Genomic DNA, 18,391 nt, shown 5'->3' with positions numbered 1-18,391 from the left:
CCCACCAGTTCACTCCCATCGTACTCATGATGATTCTGAAATGATCTGATGGACTGCAGTGCTGTGGACCACTTAGTGAATCATGAGCACATACACAGGGCAGGAGTCTAAAGAGATTTAGCTGTAGGGCCACTGTATGACGCTAATAGGTGTTGCACATTATAGGCAACTGCCTTAAACCAAGCCATCTATTCCAGTGTTGTCTATTCTGACTGGCAACAGCTTTCCAGGCTCTCAGGGAATTAAGTCTTCCATGTGGCAGTTTATTGTGGACTCAGTTCTGCTCATGCATACAATTTCCCCCCATAGCATCCACACGACATCCTCATGAAAATGCCACCCCATATCCCTCCCCAGTCAGGAGCGATTGTTTCAACAGCCTGAGCCATTTGGATGTTCCAGAGGTCGACCAGGGCTTTGACAGGAGCGCCAGTCATATTAACACCCTTAGCAAACCACAATTCCCAGGGTTATTTTGAGGAAGCCACGACTGTTTCAAGTGGCATGGCACTGTTTTAAATGTATTATACAGATGGAGCCTTATTAATTGTAAGTGCAGTCTGGTCATAAATTGCCAGGATGAAATAACTTTTGCTGTTTTGTGAAAAAGGCTGCTGTGGAATGTCAGGCGAAAGGAAGCCTTTAACCAGGGGCTTTTCTTTTAAAGGGGAGATTCTCTCACACCAGGGAGCAGAACATGCCAGTCATAAATCCTGCATTTCCAGTGTTGTCTTCTGCACTTTCCCATACATTTTTACTATCTAGATAACACTGGCTTTTAGGGAGACACCAAAGAAGATCTCATTGTACAAAGAATATATGATTTACAGAAATACAGAAGCAATGTCATATTTTAAGTAGTAAAGTGCTTTACAAGGGAGGCCAAACTCTCTAAGGCAGACAGTCCTTTGTCTCCCAGTCATACTTTCTGTGGTGCAAAGAGGAAGTTTAATCCTAGTTATAGGTTCTGGAACAAGGATTATGTTAGAAATGCCAGAATATGTAATGTTCTTTGAAGGCTTATGGTCTAAAATGCCACCCCTAATGCAACTCTCTGTCTCTTGTTAACCACTGTTCACTTTCAATGTTGTCTTTGAATTTCTGTCAAATAAGGAATCCTTTTTTTCCTGCTCTTGAAGTCTCCATTACTGGTTTTCCTAATCTTGAAGATATGGATATTTTGAAGTTCAATTCTGGGGAAGAAGGGGGGGCAGAGATGAGGGGAAATCATATTGCATGTAGAAATGGGTACTGTCTACATTCTCTGGATCAGTCTCAAACCCATCATGTCTCTACTTGCAGCCTCTTTCTGCTCCAGGCTCTGCTTCCTAGTCCTTGTGACAAACAGATCCTAGTAATGATAACGGTAAACATCAACAATTCTGGAAATGGAGGGTAGTGCCACATGTGCAGTCTCTTCCTGTCACGCCCACGTGCCCAGGAAGGATGCACACATCATGCACTCATGCACAAAACCAATGGACATTAAATTTTTTATTTTTGGAACCACGCTCAACAGAGCAACTGGAGATTCACACACACAAAGCCAGTCATACCTGTTAAAAACTATTAAATTAGCAAGCCTAAATATGAAGCTACTGAAGAAGAAACAATCATAAGAAGGGACCATTGGGTGACAGATATTAGCAGCCTGAATATATTAATTCAAATTTGGTGTGAACAACCCACCTTGCTTTGGAGGAGGGGTCCACCAGCTATGGTCTGCACACCTGATTCAGGTGGTTCATAGCATTTCCACATTGCATATTCCTATTGATTGTATTTTTATTGCTTCTTTTCTTTCTTATGCTGCATTTTATTGTATTGCAATTCGAATATGAAATGCAGTAGAATAAAATATAACTTAAGAAATAAAAGAAGCAGTAAAATTACAATTACAGATCATACAACGTCCAGCAACAGCGGATTATGATTGCTGCAGCAACAAACAGAAAAAAACAAACCATCACCAATTTTCAAGTGGTCCATGGGAGCGGGGGGGGGGGGGGGCGTGAGTTTGGGAACCACTGCTGTAGATAACTTGTTCACATCTAGCAGGATTTGTGAAAATCTAGTACTGTAACTTCTGAAATGCATTATTTGCACTTTCCCAGCAGAGGGCGGAAGAGCTCCAGCAACAGCAGTAAAACTGGCTTCAGTTGGTCGCCAGGAACACACACTGAGGTGTATGTGTGTCTGCTTTGGAAAACTTGACGGAATATGACTTTTGATTTATTCTAGGTGTGTTATTCCACCCCACCCTTCTCAAAATTATTTTAACCAGGGGCTCTACAGGATCATCAAGTGTGGGAAGCCTGTAGCCCTCCAGATGTTTTCTCCTGCTCCAGAGGGTAGGACTCGATACAGTGGATTCAAATTAAAAGAAAGAAGATTCTGACTAAACACAGGGAAGAACTTTCTGACAGCAAGAGCTGCTTGATTGTGCAACGGACTCCATCGGGAGGCTGTGGACTCGCATTCAATGGAGGATTTTAAGCAGAGGTTGGATGGTCATCTGTCACGAGAGTCCTGCTTTGCAGGACATTGGACTCGATGACTCCTGGGGTCCCATCTAACTCTTAAGACTCTATGTTGTTGGCCTTTAACTTGCATCATCCTCAGCGAGCGCAATGAATGGTAGGAGTTGAGGAGAGCTGTGGCCCAGCAACATCTTTTGCCTTGGTCTTTAACTCAAAGCGGGGACACGGGTGGCGCTGTGGGTTAAACCACAGAGCCTAGGACTTGCCGATCAGAAGGTCGGCAGTTCGAATCCCTGTGACGGGGTGAGCTCCCGTTGCTCAGTCCCTGCTTCTGCCAACATAGCAGTTTGAAAGCATGTCAAAGTTCAAGTAGATAAATAGGTACCACTCCAGAGGGAAGGTAAATGGCATTTCCGTGCGCTGCTCTGGTTTGCCAGAAGTGGCTTAGTCATGCTGGCCACATGACTCGGAAGCTGTACGTCAGCTCCCTCGGCCAATAAAGCGAGATGAGCACCGCAACCCCAGAGTCGGCAACGACTGGACCTAATGGTCAGGGTTCCCTTTACTTTTACCTTTATAACTCAAAGCATGGGAAAAAGACAAACAAGCTCATGAGCAATCTTTTTATATTCATCTGTTCACAGGTCATGCTTATGAGCTATTTGTTAAATCTACACTTCAGTGACCCTAAACTCCAATTTTATTCCACAGAGCAATAAATGTTGCAAAGCACACATATTTTCCTGTATTAACTGAGTATGTATGGCTGGATTTGGTTGCATAATTTATCTCGCACTCTCACCCGCTCCCTGCTTTTCCAGAATTTTGGGTGTTTTTCAGAGGCAGCCTGACTCCTTTCGTCACCTAAGGAGAAGCGATTCAGGCTTTTGGCATTCCAGATGTTGATGGACTACAACCCCCATTATCCCTGACCATTGGCCATGCCTAAAACTCATATTTTTCCCAGTGGGAGTGGCTCCATTGACTCTACTAGACCCGTTCCAGTCTAAATGGAGATTGTCGCTTTATGAAAAATTGAGGGGCCTGGGGCTTTCCTCACAAGAACTCATAGCCTCAGGCTTTGAAAAGGCTAAAATGATGGTGAGCCAGCGAATAGGAGATGTAGAGCTTCAGGACCATATGAGCAAGATAGATAAATATCCAGCTATCCAAGATTATGGAAAAGGGTTTAATCTAACCCCATATTTGCTGGACCTACAAATCGCAAAATATAGGCGGGCGTTTACCCTTACTAGATTTGATGTATTGCCATCTGCCTTACTAAAGGGCAGATACGAGGGCACACCCTATGCTGAACGAGTTTGCCCATGTGGTCTGAAGGAGGTGGAAACGGCTTCACATGTGCTGTTACACTGCGACCTTTACGGGGATATCAGGTTGCTGTTTATCTCCCCTATCGTTCAGAAATTTCCAGGTCGATCTGAATCTCAGCGGCTGAAAATCCTACTAGGAGACAAAAACCCAGAAGCAACACTGAAAGTGGCCAAGTTTTCTGCGGCCGCGATCAAGCGGAGGGCATTAGCTGTAAAAAAGTAAAAGATCTGACCCCCGGATAAGCCCCCCCTTTTTTTTAAGCCCATACATATACTGTAGTGCATACATGAGTATGTATATGTGTGGGTGTGTGGGTGTGTGAGTATATGTGTATTGTTTTTATGTATAATTTTACAACTTTTAACTGACACCATCATTCCCTTGTAAATTATTGCTGCCTTTTATGTTTTTGTTTTTCCCCCCTTTCTTCTGGTCTATGACCGTAATAAATTCATTCAATTCAATTCATTGGCCATGCTGGCAAGGGCTGCTGGGAGCTAAGAGTCCAACAAATCTGGAGGCTCACAGTTAAGTTGCCACATGGACCTTATCATGTTGAAAACCATATCCGTGTTGTGTCTGTTTAGCAGTACAGGTGCAATGCAGCAGCTATTGAGCATTAGCGGTGAAGTCCATTCGAATTTCACACTAAGCACAAATTCCTCTCAGGCAAGCCACATTCTCTCATCCTCAGTTCTTCATCAGTGATCAGGATGAGGATACTACACGATCCAAATGAGCTGTCATAGCATTACTAAGATAATGTATGAGTAGCAATAAATGAACTATAATAAGTTTTTCCCCCAGGCTTTACTTTCCAGTCATGACTCATGATTCTCCCTACCGCTGATGGGAGAGAGAGACAGAGGAGAGTGACAGAGAAGAGTGACACAGCTGGCCTCCAACCTCACACTGTGGGTTAGGTCTAATGGCTATCTGCTACATCATCCTGGGATGCCCTGCCTCTGGACAAGAAACAAGTGTGAAGATAATGTTACTTCGGTGCTGGACTGCTTCTCTCCGGCACTGCCAAAGTGGAAGGGGCCCACCATAGTTAAGGTGGAAGGGACAGCACAGTTTCAAATTACCTGATAAATGTCTCATGTACTGCAGATATTAATACTGCTCAGCTTGAAGTGACTGGATGCATAAAAACTGACTCCTTTTGGAATAAAATGTTGTCCAGATTCAAAGCTTTACATGCAGAACTTAAATCAAAACAGAACAAAAAATGGTAAATGATCCGTCCAAACAGCTCCATAAGATCATGTGCATGTCCAGCATAAGCTCAGCATCTTATATTATGTATTAGCCTTCATCCTGCCTAAGGCTATGTAGCTCCTGGAGAGCCGTTATCACATCTTACTGCCGCTCTGGCTGGGAACAAAAGGCCAGGGCAACTCCCTTCAAAATGGTGATTTGCAATTCAGTAGCCTCGCATGTGATCTAAGGTTAAACACTCACATGTTAGCTAGCAGAGAACAATAGTGCTTAGAGAGCTCTTCTTGAACTTCAATGGAATCTTCCAGTTAAACCCTTTCTGCAACATAGGCATTCTCCATTTCAGTGTGAATTAAGCAATTATACATAACAACATGCCGGTTAATGCATTTTTATCCCACTCTTCCTCTACTCTTCCCTTAATAGTGTGCATAAATGATTCTCTTCCCCCTTCCACTTTAACTTCATGACAGCCCTGTGAGGTGAGCTAGGTGACTGATGCAGAGGGAGTTTCATGGCTCAATTTGAATTGGCTCTTCCCAGCCCAGAACAATAACCGTCTACTACACCAGGTTGGCTGTATTCTTAGTCAAAGCAATCTGCAGTTTCAGTACTAGAGGCCATCATAGTCCAAAATTTGGGATAAGACCATGCACATTCTGGCATTTAAATTCAAAGTTGCATTTAGTAGAGTTTGCAGCTTACAAAATCCACAATTTGGTGGAGAAGCAAGACCACCCTGAATTTCAATAACAGCTTGAAATAAAATCTTGGCTTTTAAACAATGCCTTGGCTGCTCTTCAGCTTTACGGGTGTTGTTCTTTTTTTTAAGTTAAAAAGAATACTTCTTTAAATCATAAAGCGTGCCCTGTATTTTATTTCTCTGCAAAGAAGTCTTTAAAATCTGAAATATGCTGAATAGGAGAGAGGCAGGGTCACAAAAGCATTTAGAATGAAAGAAAGCTGAGGAAATTAATATATTATTGTTCCAGTTGCGATTTGCGCTCTTAAACTATGCCTGGATTGCTGGTCTATGTACATGACTGTGTTTCCCCTAAGTATAATTCAAGCAGAGAGGGCAAGCATTGGGATCTCGAGAGTACAATAATGTAAGATCTCCCTCTTTTTTCTATCCAGCCCCCATTTTGTTCAGTGTACACCTTCGCAGCCATTTTAGGGCCAAGTTAGATGTGAGGAACCTTCTCCTTATGTGTGGGTTTGACTCAAACGTAAATAAAGTAGGGGGTGGGTGCATGGGGTGGTCTGCTGGATTCCCTCCACCTCCCACTCCCAGTTTACCCCCCTACAGGTCACTTTACCCTCAGCCAGAAGTGAACCTGGCCAGGAGGAAAATGTCTCATCACAAGAAAGTCTGTAGGAGGTCCAAATGGGCATGCAGAGGGCTCAGTATCCCATCACATGACCTTTTTGCTCTTTAAATCAAGCTGCATCCCCTTTCCCCCACATTACATGCATGTATACATTTCTTAAATGTGTTCTCCACCCTTCAGCTGGAGCACAGGTTGAGCTGCATTTACGAACGGGTGAATCTGTCCATTTCAGTTTCACATTTTCCACCACCTTAAGTTCAGTGCACTTACATCAGCAAGTGATTTTTCTTAAGTCCTTATAAAAGCTGACCAGCATTTTAGGGTGGAATTCAACATCACACAGTGACAAACCCCCCTCCACTGTTTTGGGGGTTCTCCTGACCCTCCAGAGTGGATTTGGGGGAGGTGTGGGGAGCAGGGAGTTTGGGGGCAGGAGACACAGGGAGAAAGAATGCTCCCTGTTGTGCTTATGGAAGTCCTTGCATTGGCTTTCACTAGCTCACCAGGATAGTGGATTCTGGCCTCTTGGTCAAATTCTCCAAATACATCCATATTTGCTTGCAAAGTTGCTCAATACACATATTTTTGCAAGGCAATTTTCCCTAATAAAAGGCATTTTTGTATGTTATTTTCATGAATATATGTATTCTCATGCACACTTTAGCAGACACATTGCTGGGCAACTGCATTGCAAAATTCAGAGAAGTGCAGATTTTGAGGAATGGCTGGCTGCATTCAGTTTGCATGTTGTTTTGGAAAGAGTTACGTAGGTAGTTTCATTCTGTATATGCAGACTGGATCACAATTCTTACCCATACCTAGTGACATGCAATTAAAACTAGATCATACAACACTTAAAACTACAGTAAAAGTTATTCATTTATTATTCCATATTTATAGCTGTTAAAGCCTGCAGCGGTTACACCCAGGCAATCCCAGCTCAAGACATTTTGCTACCTGAGGCAAATGAGTTCTGAGTCAAGGTGTGTGATAGTAGGGCAGAGTTATTTTGGCACCTGAAGCAGAAAATCCCACAAGCTCTTCTCCCCCTCCCCAGCAGTAATGAGCAAAACAACAACTTGGTGCCCTTTTATAATACCCAAAATTCAACTTCCTGAGGTGCATCTCACTCTGTCTACTGCAGGGATCAGCAAACCTTTTTAGCAGGGGGCTGGTCCACTGTCCCTCAGACCTTGTCTGGGGCTGGACTATATTTTGCAAAAAATAAATGAATGAATGAATTCCTATGCCCCACAAATAACCCAGAGATGCATTTAAAATAAAAGCACACATTCTACTCATGTAAAAACATGCTGATTCCCGGACCATCTGTGGGCCGGATTTAGAAGGCGATTGGGCCAGATCTGGCCCCCGGGCCTTAGTTTGTCTACCCATGGTCTAATGGTAGGGCTGGCCACCTTGTGGGGAGCTGGGCCTGTTGTACAGTAGAGGAAATGCTACCTCTGAATGGAAGCAACTCTAGAGATTCCTAATGCTGGGTGATTCCCATGTCAAAAAGGAAGAAGAAGAAGAAGAAGAAGAAGAAGAAGAAGAAGAGGAGGAGGAGGAGGAGGAGTTTGGATTCAATATCCCGCTTTATTACTACCAGAAGGAGTCTCAAAGCGGCAAACAATAATAATAATAATAATAATAATAATAATAATAATAATAATAATAATTTATTATTTATACCCCACCCATCTGGCTGGGTTTCCCCAGCCACTCTGGGCGGCTTCCAAAAGAATATTAAAATACTATGATACATCAAACATTAAAAGCTTCCCTAAACAGGGCTGCCTTTAGATGTCTTCTAAAAGTCTGGTAGTTGTTTTTCTCTTTGACATCTGGTGGGAGGGTGCCACTACCGAGAAGGCCCTCTGCCTGGTTCCCTGTAACTTGGCTTCTCGCAGTGAGGGAACCGCCAGAAGGCCCTCGGCGCTGGACCTCAGTGTCCTTTCTCCTTTCCCTTTCTCCCCCACAAAACATTCTCCTTTCCCTTCCTCCCCCACAACAAACACTCTGTGAGGTGAGTGGGGCTGAGAGACTTCAGAGAAGTGTGACTGGCCCAAGGTCACCCAGCAGCTGCATGTGGAGGAGCGGAGACACGAACCCGGTTCACCAGATTACGAGTCTACCACTCTTAACCACTACACCACACTGGCTCTCTACATATCTCTGTGTTGCTTATTGAACCCTGAAGGTGGAATTCTGGCTCTGCAGAGGTTAAGAGGACCTATGCAGCCCCCTGCAGGAGTTTGAAACACAGGCCTGCAGCAAGGCTTCTCCCAGAGCTAAAGGGTGCCGGGTGCCATGTTCTCCTTAACACTTAGCCCCCTCCACCTGGGTATAATACAGAGACCAGACTTTGAGAACCGCTGGTTTAAAGAGTTGATTCAAACCCCTGTGGAAATAGCTGGTGCCCAATTGGCTGCACCTCTTTCCTTTCATTTCTTTTTGCATTTCCCCCCTTGTATTGTTCACTTCCATCTGAGAACAACTGCTATGTGTTTTGAACAACAGTCTGAGTAATTAGAGCCAGTCAACTTTGCTGCGCATAAATTGCCAGCCCGAATGTGCTGATGTCACCTGGGGTGTTTGTTTTCCCCGGGACTAATTAAGGGGCCTAATTTGATGGCGCACTGAAAACAGATCGGCCTTTTGTGCTCCAACATGAGTTATACGCGAGTCCCTCCCAAAGGTGTGTGCAATTGTAATCCTAATTAACTTTGCCACTCAGAGTACTTTTGGTATATGCAAATGCAAGGCATCTGGCTCCAGGCACAATTACATGTAAATTTGCCCTGCCTGCTGTTTCAATAAAAAAATTGAAAACTTAATCAGCCCATATGTTTTCTGCTAGATGTTTTGTGTGCAGCCTGTTGGTAAAAGAAAGGGGGGGGAATCCTCCTGGCTCGCCCAGGGGTGAAGCTTAGTAATTTTAGACATTGAACTTAATGTCCTTACGGAGAACCCTTTTTAGATGGCTAAGATTTAAAGCACGCAATTTACATCTCACCCCTCCCTGTCTCCATGCTTTACAACCCTGATACATTAAAACAAAAAACATTTTCCCCCTCTTTTGTCTTTGGCATCTATAACAATTACGTAGGCCTATTTTGTGTGTGTGTGTGTGTGTTACTTGGTGTGTGTGACTTGGTGTGCAGAAACAGCCCATAGACTCCCGAGGGATAATCATATTTGACCTGAAACATGAGGGGAGGGGTTGGTAGGATGATTCGCCCGTTGCTAAATGGCATCACTTTTCAGAGTGCTGTGCTTGGCAATGAAATCTTTCGTGGCCTTTTTATAATCATATCTCACACTCCGAATGCTGGAGACCAAGGAACTGGCATAACTTCATGATCTATGCACACATTCAGGACTAGATGCCATGAACTGAAAGTCAGCAGCTTCTGTTTAGTTTACCTTTTTCAGGATAGTGAGCTTGCATACTTTCCAACATTTCTCCGATGACAGTAGGGATGTCCCATTCCAAAATGATGATTTTACTATTTATACCCCACACATTTTACTTGGTTGGCCCAGCCACTCTGGGCAGCTTCCAACATATATAAAAACATAATAAAACATTAAACCTTTTTATATATAAAAAACAACAACAACTTCTCTATACAGTGGTACCTCGGGTTACAGACTCTTCAGGCTACAGACTCCGCTAACCCAGAAATAGTACCTCGGGTTAAGAACTTTGCTTCAGGATGAGAACAGAAATCGTGCTCCAGTGGCGCGGCAGCAGCGGGAGGCCACATTAGCTAAAGTGGTGCTTCAGGTTAAGAACAGTTTCAGGTTAAGAATGGACCTCCAGAACGAATTAAGTTCTTAACCCGAGATACCACTGTACAGGATTGCCTTCAGTTGGCTCGGAGGTCGGATAACTCCATACCCTCCAACATTTCTCCAATGAAGATAGGGACATCCTAAGGAAAAGTGGGACATTCTGAGATCAAATCAGAAATTGGGACGGCTTCTCTAAATCAGGGATGTCCCTGGAAAATAGGGACACATGGAGGGTCTGGGCTTGCCACGCCCTTTTTAAATAGGTTACCCCTGGCAACATAGGGAGTGTTAAAAATGGAACCTGGAGCACCTTAATACTGTGCAAAGCAATGCACTTTTGAATCAAAAACCGTATTTTTTTAAAAATGGGTGAGCAGCCATTGTTGTTTCGGTGTCTCAAACTCCCAGTAGCCTGGGAACTTGAAATACGTTTTGCACGTAGCACTGTCTAATTTAATTAAGTTTATAAAACCGTTCCATTGTAAGACTGTTAGGGCTCTTCATAAAATAGAATAAGACAAACCCTGCAACTGTGTCTTCTTCTGGGTGTCTCCACACTCAGTTCCTGGAATAGCTGAATGTGACTTCCAGCACAGAGGAGGTTCCTTTCATGCTCCAGAGCAGACACGCCAACTCTAGGGGACTGAAGTGCCTTCAGCCCCCTCAATATTTATTGGAAGGGGGTTGGGGCCTCTCAACATTGAGGGGGCCAAGCATGTGGCATGTGGTGCGAGTGTGTGATGTCACACGTGTGACATGTGTTGCGCATCAGAGCTCCTGTGCGTGCTGTGCACTGGGGGCCCTCAATCTTGGGGGCAAACTGGTGCCTCTGCTCCAGAAGTGTGCCCTGAGGGCCCACAACCCCAGTTCCAGCGGGTATAAACTCTGTCTCCAACCTTTGTGGGTCCAGCTGAGCACACCTAGAAACTTTCCCCACAACTGGGAGCTCTTGATATTACAGAGTTGTCCCTTGTTGGGAGGTGAATGAGCGTAAACCTTCAAACCTTTAGGACTGGAAGTGGCAGTGATGTTGGGGCCAGGGCCAGACCACACAATCCTGTGACCCTTACTCACCTTATTCCCACATGGTGAGGAAGAATGCCCAGAGAGGACTTCAGTCTTCAACCAGACTAGCTTCTTTCCTTTCTCTCCCCACCCAGCCATCTAGGACCTGCCACCACCAACATTATTTAGATGCCACAATATTGGAAACAGCCTTGTTACATACGCTGCAACTGTCCCATTTTAAGTAGGGCATCCCAGATCACAGAAGCAGCAGGATGGTGTGTGGAGGGGTCCCCCCCCAAAAAAATCTTGCAGGGTGTGCTGTTAGGTCATGTGAGGATATATATGGGAAAGTATTTTCCTATCAATTTACAAATGCATATATTTCTGCCTAAGTAATTCCCCCTCCCCGCAAGTATGTAGAAATCACTGCCTTCTTTTTGGGTTCCTGCAATTTCTCATCTGAACAGATAGACACTATTGAATTTGCTTTTAGAGGGGATTTCTCTGCCCCCTCCCCCATAACTTCAGGTAGCTGGAATCCTCTCCTTTCATTCACCAGGACAGATTGTGAATATTCATTGGATTGCAGATGACCTTGAAAACTTGGTCCAGCCCCTATACCTGGTAATAATAAGGTAAAGCTCGAGTTATTCTTACTAGCATCTTTTTATTGTGATAGTTGTTCAGTGAGTGCCAATGGTTCCCAGTTCTTTGATTAAGAATCTGATGCATTCTAGAGAGACATTCAGAGAAAACTAGCTGTCTTTATATCACACTGAAGCCAGTGGGACAAGTGGGACAAGTTAGTTGTGACTAATTTAAGCCCCATAGACTGCAACAGGACTTAAGCGTGACTAACATTCTCTGGAATGGTGCCATTTTGCTCAGACCAAACACAAGGGATGGAATTTGCTTTGTGAGTCTGGAGGGGGCATTCAAGCGACAGGCTATACCCAGGAGCTCCATGGATGCTGAGTGCGAAAGAAAGAGGATATTATAAAGTAAATTCTTAAGCCATCTTTGGCACAGAGTTGGATTAAGTTGTAACTGGAATGCTTCTGAAGCTAGGTGTGGTCTTCAAGGTATGTGTATCTCCTTCTAATAACATATAAAACAAGATTTCAAGAAAACCATCTGTGAACACTTAAAGCAGGTAAAACAATGTGAGGAAATATGTCCAGAATGTTATCTTTTTCGTCTGCCAACTCTGTCTTCCAGATAAATGGCAAACGCCAGTTCCTTGTTGCAGGGAAGAAGCCGAGAAAATAAAGCAGTGGGTGTTTTTATTTTGCCTTTGGGAGAGAGGCTTAAATTCAAAAAACATTCTGATGATTATTCCATTTGACAACATGATGGAGGAGGGAAAAACAAAGTCAGGCCGTCGGAGGCGCAGTCAAAGAAAATAAAAATGGCTTATTATTAGCGTGGTTTTGTGTCCGGTGCCAGATTCTTTCAACTCAAGTAAATCAACTTGAGCTGTGTTGAATGCAGTGAGAATGGCATTACTTTAAAAATGGGACACTTGCTTCAATCTTTTAACACCTCTTCAATATATTAAAGAAGCCCACTCTACAAACCAAGCTGGACTGCACTAGGGTCACACTGACACCTCACACTTAAAGCCCTATGATTCCACTTTAAACAGCCATGGCTTACCCCAAAGAATTCTGGGAGTGATTGACTGTTAAAACACTCCGAGAATTGCACTCCTGTGTGAAGAACAGTGGCCTCCTAACATCTCTCAACGCCTTAACAAAATGCAGCTCCCAGAATTCTTTTGGAGAAGATATACTGTTTAAAGTGGCACCATAGTGCTCTGAAAGCATGGTGTGAATGTGGCCAAGGCTACACGCCTTCATTAGCCCTCCATGCGCATGATAAACACTCGAAGTGGGTGGCAGGACAGTACTCACTGAACCCAGGCCTACCTCCATGTGTCTGTCACACCATTATCCACATACGATGAAATTATAACCAGACTACAGGAAGCCCCCCACCCCCTAGACAGCGAAACCTCTTGAAACTAATAAATCCAAAGAGTTGGGGACATATAACATTAAAAAGTTGTTAAGTATGACAGAGTTACATTATCTTATAATATCGCCTTGTCTCCTGGCAAGAGTGACTTCAGAAACATTTCTGTAAAGCAAGGAATCGCAATCATTAGGTTCATAGGTAAGTGAATGCTCAGGGCAGCGAGAGGCTGTGATCTACACTGTTCACAAGATAAATAAAATCTGTCAAACCAGACAGATTCAAAAGTGTCATGTTTCTTTTGTTCCCTGACTACTCTGAGTTAACTTTTTTTGGGGGGGGAGTGACTTACCACACTATGAGTCCACAGCTCTAAATCTACGCTGGCAAAGTCTTTCCATTGATGGGCAATTATTGACTGTAGTCACTGACAAGCGGCTGTTCAGTTCCTTCCATTTGCCAATATCCACATTTCAGCTGCATAGGCACTACTTCCATATACGTAGTCTACTGAACACATAGTCATTTGTGGACAGGGCAAATGTGTGGAGTCCTCCTCATCTATGCTAAATATATAAATAAACAATCTATGCTATATGTACGGAGGTGAAATGGCAGAAGAACAGTTATTTACACAACTGAAGTGACATAATGGATTCCATTGTCACTTGTGCTATGAGTGAATCAACAGGAGGTGACTTCTCATCTTAGGGTACTTCCCCACAACATGTTTACTGAGTGTTCTGATTTGTTAGCAAGGAGATTAGATGATGTTGGCTATTTAATGAGCATTCATCCTGTTCGGTTTGCAAGGAGATTAGATGGTGTTAAATGTTTAATGGAAAGTCATCCTTTATTTGTTTGCAGAGATATTAGATGACGTTGCGTCAAAGAAAGTGTTAGTTCACACTTTCCGGTGTGATTCCCCATCACTTTCCTTACTGCAAAAAGCCCAATCTTTGTACAAGACCTCCCATTCAACTATAATTGGGTAACCCTGAATTTGCCAGTAGGTGATTGAACCCCACTTGGAAACAACGGCAATCTGGAAGTGCCTTTACATTTTTAGAATATGGAGTAATACCTAGCATGAATCATACTCAAAGTAAATACATTGATTTCAATGTGAGTATGAGTGGGGATGCTTGTGAAAGTTGCTTAGAATATGGTGAAATGCTTTCAAAGCACAGTCAACAAAGGGGAGGATGACTGGGGCATCTTTGACCTGGTTTTGTCCAGGGAGTCTTACTAGCTAGTTCCAGTCTATACCAAGAATTACATAAGAGCTAAGCTCATGATTCTACATGCAGCAGCCTTGTCACATTTCATTACAGTTCCCACGAGAAGTAATTCTTCCCCTCCCCTTCATCTATAGCTAGCTTTGCAACAGTCACTGACTTTAATTCTTCCTGAGACTGTAACCATTCAAGTCAAATTTAAGTCAGCTAGGCTGTTGTCTTAAAGGTTTACAAGGTTAACAACTGTTAGCTTGCTTTAGTGGTCAGTATGATTTTCATGCTCATCTGGATTCCCCCCATTTCACAGCTCCTGACTTGACAGTGCAATGCCCCCAGTGACACGAGAAGTCTGGATGTGCCTTGATTTCTCGCTTGGCTTCCTCTTCAAAATTGACTTTAAGGGAAAGCAAGCGCGAGCTGACAGCTTGGCCTCTTAGTGATCTTGCTTTTCAATTAAATAAGGTTTTTTTAAACACACACACAGCGAGAGAGAGACGACACAGGTACACAGGCCAAGTCTACCAATTCTTGTTTCCACCACAAACTAATGCTACGGAAAAGTGAGTATCAAACGTTTAGAAAACGGGGCATGACAAGGATAAGACGAAAGCAACTTTTCCCTCATAGCTCCCATGTTCAGTCCCTCAAAATGGACAAGATGTAACTAATTAGCAGGAAAGCAGTTTTTGAGAGAATTTAGAACAAGCCATTTATGGCTGTATCAGGTGGCTATTGACAATAAGGTTCATTTCCCAGGGGGAATTGTTTCAATAGCCCTTGATTTAGCCAGGGATATTCATTTGTGGAAGCAGTACTCTCTTTCTCTGTGAGTGTGTGTGCACATGCATCCATAGCTGAATGAGGAACTTCATATAAAATAAATGTCGCATTTAAGGCCCTCATCAAAAATCACATTCAGTTACATTCGTTCTGGGGGGTTGAATTTTGCTTCCTTTCAGCTTCTTATATTTCCCCATCTTAAATTCAGTTCCCCACATTTCTATGATGATGTGCGATCCTCATGAAAATTCATCAGCATTTTATTTGATTTAATTATTCAGAGCGTTTGTACCCTGCTCTTCAGCCAAAAAGCTCCCTTAGAGACTTAACTTAAAATAAATTAAAACAGGACAGCCCCACCTGCAGGCTTACATATTTTTTTTTAAGAATGACACACAAAGGAGAATAAGGAGAAGGGACAGGGACCAATTCTTAAACAGTTGTTCTTGCTGTATAATATACATACATACATACATACATACATACATACATACAGGGCTTTTTTCATCTGGAACTTGACAGATTTGGAGTTGCCATTGTCTGAAATATGGCAACCCTACCCTTGCTAAATTCATGAATTTAGGAGTTTGCTCAAATTCCAACCCTACATCGAATGCAGAGAGGTGGGGAGGGGTGTCTGCTCACTACACTACATTTTACCATATCACTGGCAGCCTTAAAATGACGTATTACAGTGGAAAAGATGGCTTCCTCCAGAAGTACATCAGGGCAGCCATCTTCTTCTCTGTAAAGTTACTGTGATAGGAATTTTATGGTCTTAGATATATGGCAATGTTCATAACCGCACATACATAGATCGGCACAGGAAGGCCAACCTGGAACCATTTTGATTCCTAAACTGAGCAAATGTTTCTCTGCATGGAAAAAGTGGAAAAGCCTCCCCATTGTCTTTTCCTTCACAAAACCTGTCTTAAGGGTGTTTGAATAAGTATTTATCACTACAAAAGAATGGCCAGGCTCCTCAGGCAATCCAATCAAGTAACCTGCCAGACAGGAAATAAACAAGGATAAGAGAAAAACAATATTGAAATTTCTGTTTAAAGACCGCCTTTTCTGTGATGTATCTGAGGGGTGGTCTTAGGTTACACCCCTTCTGGGATGTATGTATGATGTTTCTGGGGGTGGTCTTGGTCTACAGAATGGGAATTTCAAAAGTCTTTATAAGCCCTTGGACAGCATTTTTGTGGGTCCTCCTCCTCTCCTGCGTGTGAGGGGAGCACCCTGTTGCAACAGATCAATAAAGATCAAGCTTACTAGCTGCTTTGCTTCTCAATATTCTCTGGTTGGCCTCTGTTATTTTCTCCTACCAATAGGGAACCTATGTAAGGACTCTATATGGGCTCTTGGATACCCCATAAGGGAAAAGGGCATATTTTTATTTACAACATTACCCAGCCACCATTAATGCACTGCTGTTTCTAGAGGCTTTTTACTGAAAAGCACAGAAATGGCCGTAATTTCTAGCTGCTACAGGCATCTGGAAACAGTTGTCTAAAAAGAATGAACAAACCAGGGAGGTCATTGGTCTTCCAAAACAATCTAAATTGGTTGGAAGTTTGTGGATTTTAGAATTTTGTTTTTTTAAAAAATTATTCTCATGGACTTGGGACAGAATGGGCTTGCTGGCCTACTCATGTGCAAGGGACATGGGTCACATCTGGACTGTTTCTTCTGTTCCTACCATGCTGTCAGTGTGACTTATGGTGTCCCCTTGCAGCACTGCTTTAAGCCTTCACTACAGAGTGCGTGGCGCTGTGGTCTAAACCACTGAGCCTCTTGGGCTTGCTGATCAGAAGGTGGGTGGCTTGAATCCCTGCGACAGGGTGAGCTCCCATTGCTCTGTCCCTGTTCCTGCCAACCTAGCAGTTCGAAAGCACGCTAGTGCAAGTAGATAAATAGGTACTGCTGCGGCGGGAAGGTAAATGGCGTTTCTGTGCACTCTGATTTCCGTCATGGTGTTCTGTTGTGCCAGAAGCAGTTTAGTCATGCTGTCCACATGACCAGAAAGCTGTCTGTGGACAAACGCCGGCTCCCTCGGCCTGAAAGTGAGATGAGCACCACAACCCCATAGTCGCCTTTGATTGGACTTAACCACCTAGGGGACCTTTACCTTACCTTTTTACCTTACAATATGTGTACCATAATGGTTCCCCCAGCACTGGTTTATTTGTTCTTAGCTGTTTCTGTCTGTGGACTTTAGCATTGCTACTGCTTTGGCGTGAAGGAGAAAATGTTCACTTCTGTTGACTGTCCTGCTGTAGAACAATATACATTCTGGTTTATGCCTTCCTGTTGTCTATGCATTTGGTGTGGGGTGGCAGTGCGGAGGGCAGAAATCCCCTTTTCGGATTGCAGTTGTGTGCCACAGCTCTGGCAGGTTCAGATAATGCATTCTAAATACGTTGTACAAAAATCAGAGAAACTGATAGTATTGTAAGCTTTGTCACACTTGAAGGGGAAGAGTGGGCTTACAATGCTTACATTTACTTCAAGAACAATGCAGCAAGGAATGTCTTCAAAGACCCATTCCAGGAGTTTCTGGTTTTATCAGGGAATTTGGTCTCTCCAGTTCACTGCCTAGTAAAAATAGTTCAGATTTAATAAAGCACAGATGTTGACATACACACACACCTTCATCATTGCATGGATGCATTTCATACTAAATTTCACCTAAGGAATTTTAGACTTTCAAGATAATAATCAAAAACACTTCTTGCTTCTCATTGGGATTATTCCTTGTTTGAGATCACAGATGCCCCCAACAAGATCTTTTATGGAACATTTAATTCCAAAAAATAATCATCAATACATGCTACAATGCCTTACCTGCGGTTGTTTTAGCATCTCACTTACTACTCCAGCTCTTAGGAAAGTATTATTTCATCAACATCTTTCTCTTATTTCTGCTATCAGCAAAAGTAGCCATGTATAATAAAATTAGGATCCCATTTCAATATAATTAAATATAGTTCCTTGCTGACTACATTCCAGGAATTCTTTTGGGGGGGGCATACTGCTCTTTTTAACAAAGGAAGGAGTCTGCTATGTTTAAATTTCAGCCAATGCAACACAGTTTCCCTGCTTTACTTGCAATTCCACATCAGAGTGGGGAATTTCTCATCCAGTTCAGCAAGACTTACATCTGAATCCTAAACACACTTAGGTAGAAGTAAGTATTCTTAGGACTGTATCTGCAAATGGCAAA

The 18,391-nt window shown here is 43.1% G+C and overlaps 1 long non-coding RNA gene across 1 annotated transcript in view; it reads left to right on the top strand.

Annotated features, from left to right (window-relative positions):
• LOC309542135 overlaps positions 1–16,459 on the top strand; it is a 56,233-nt gene extending 39,774 nt beyond the window's left edge. The window contains exon 2 of the long non-coding RNA XR_014224115.1: positions 15,948–16,459. This is a non-coding gene — a long non-coding RNA (uncharacterized lncRNA). The remainder of the gene's footprint in view (positions 1–15,947) is intronic.
• The last annotated feature ends 1,932 nt before the right edge of the window (positions 16,460–18,391 follow it).

Source organism: Podarcis vaucheri, assembly GCF_965113315.1.
Source record: "Podarcis vaucheri genome assembly, chromosome: 10".
NCBI classification, from domain to species: Eukaryota; Metazoa; Chordata; class Lepidosauria; order Squamata; family Lacertidae; genus Podarcis; species Podarcis vaucheri.
This window is presented reverse-complemented; position numbering and strand designations above follow the sequence as displayed.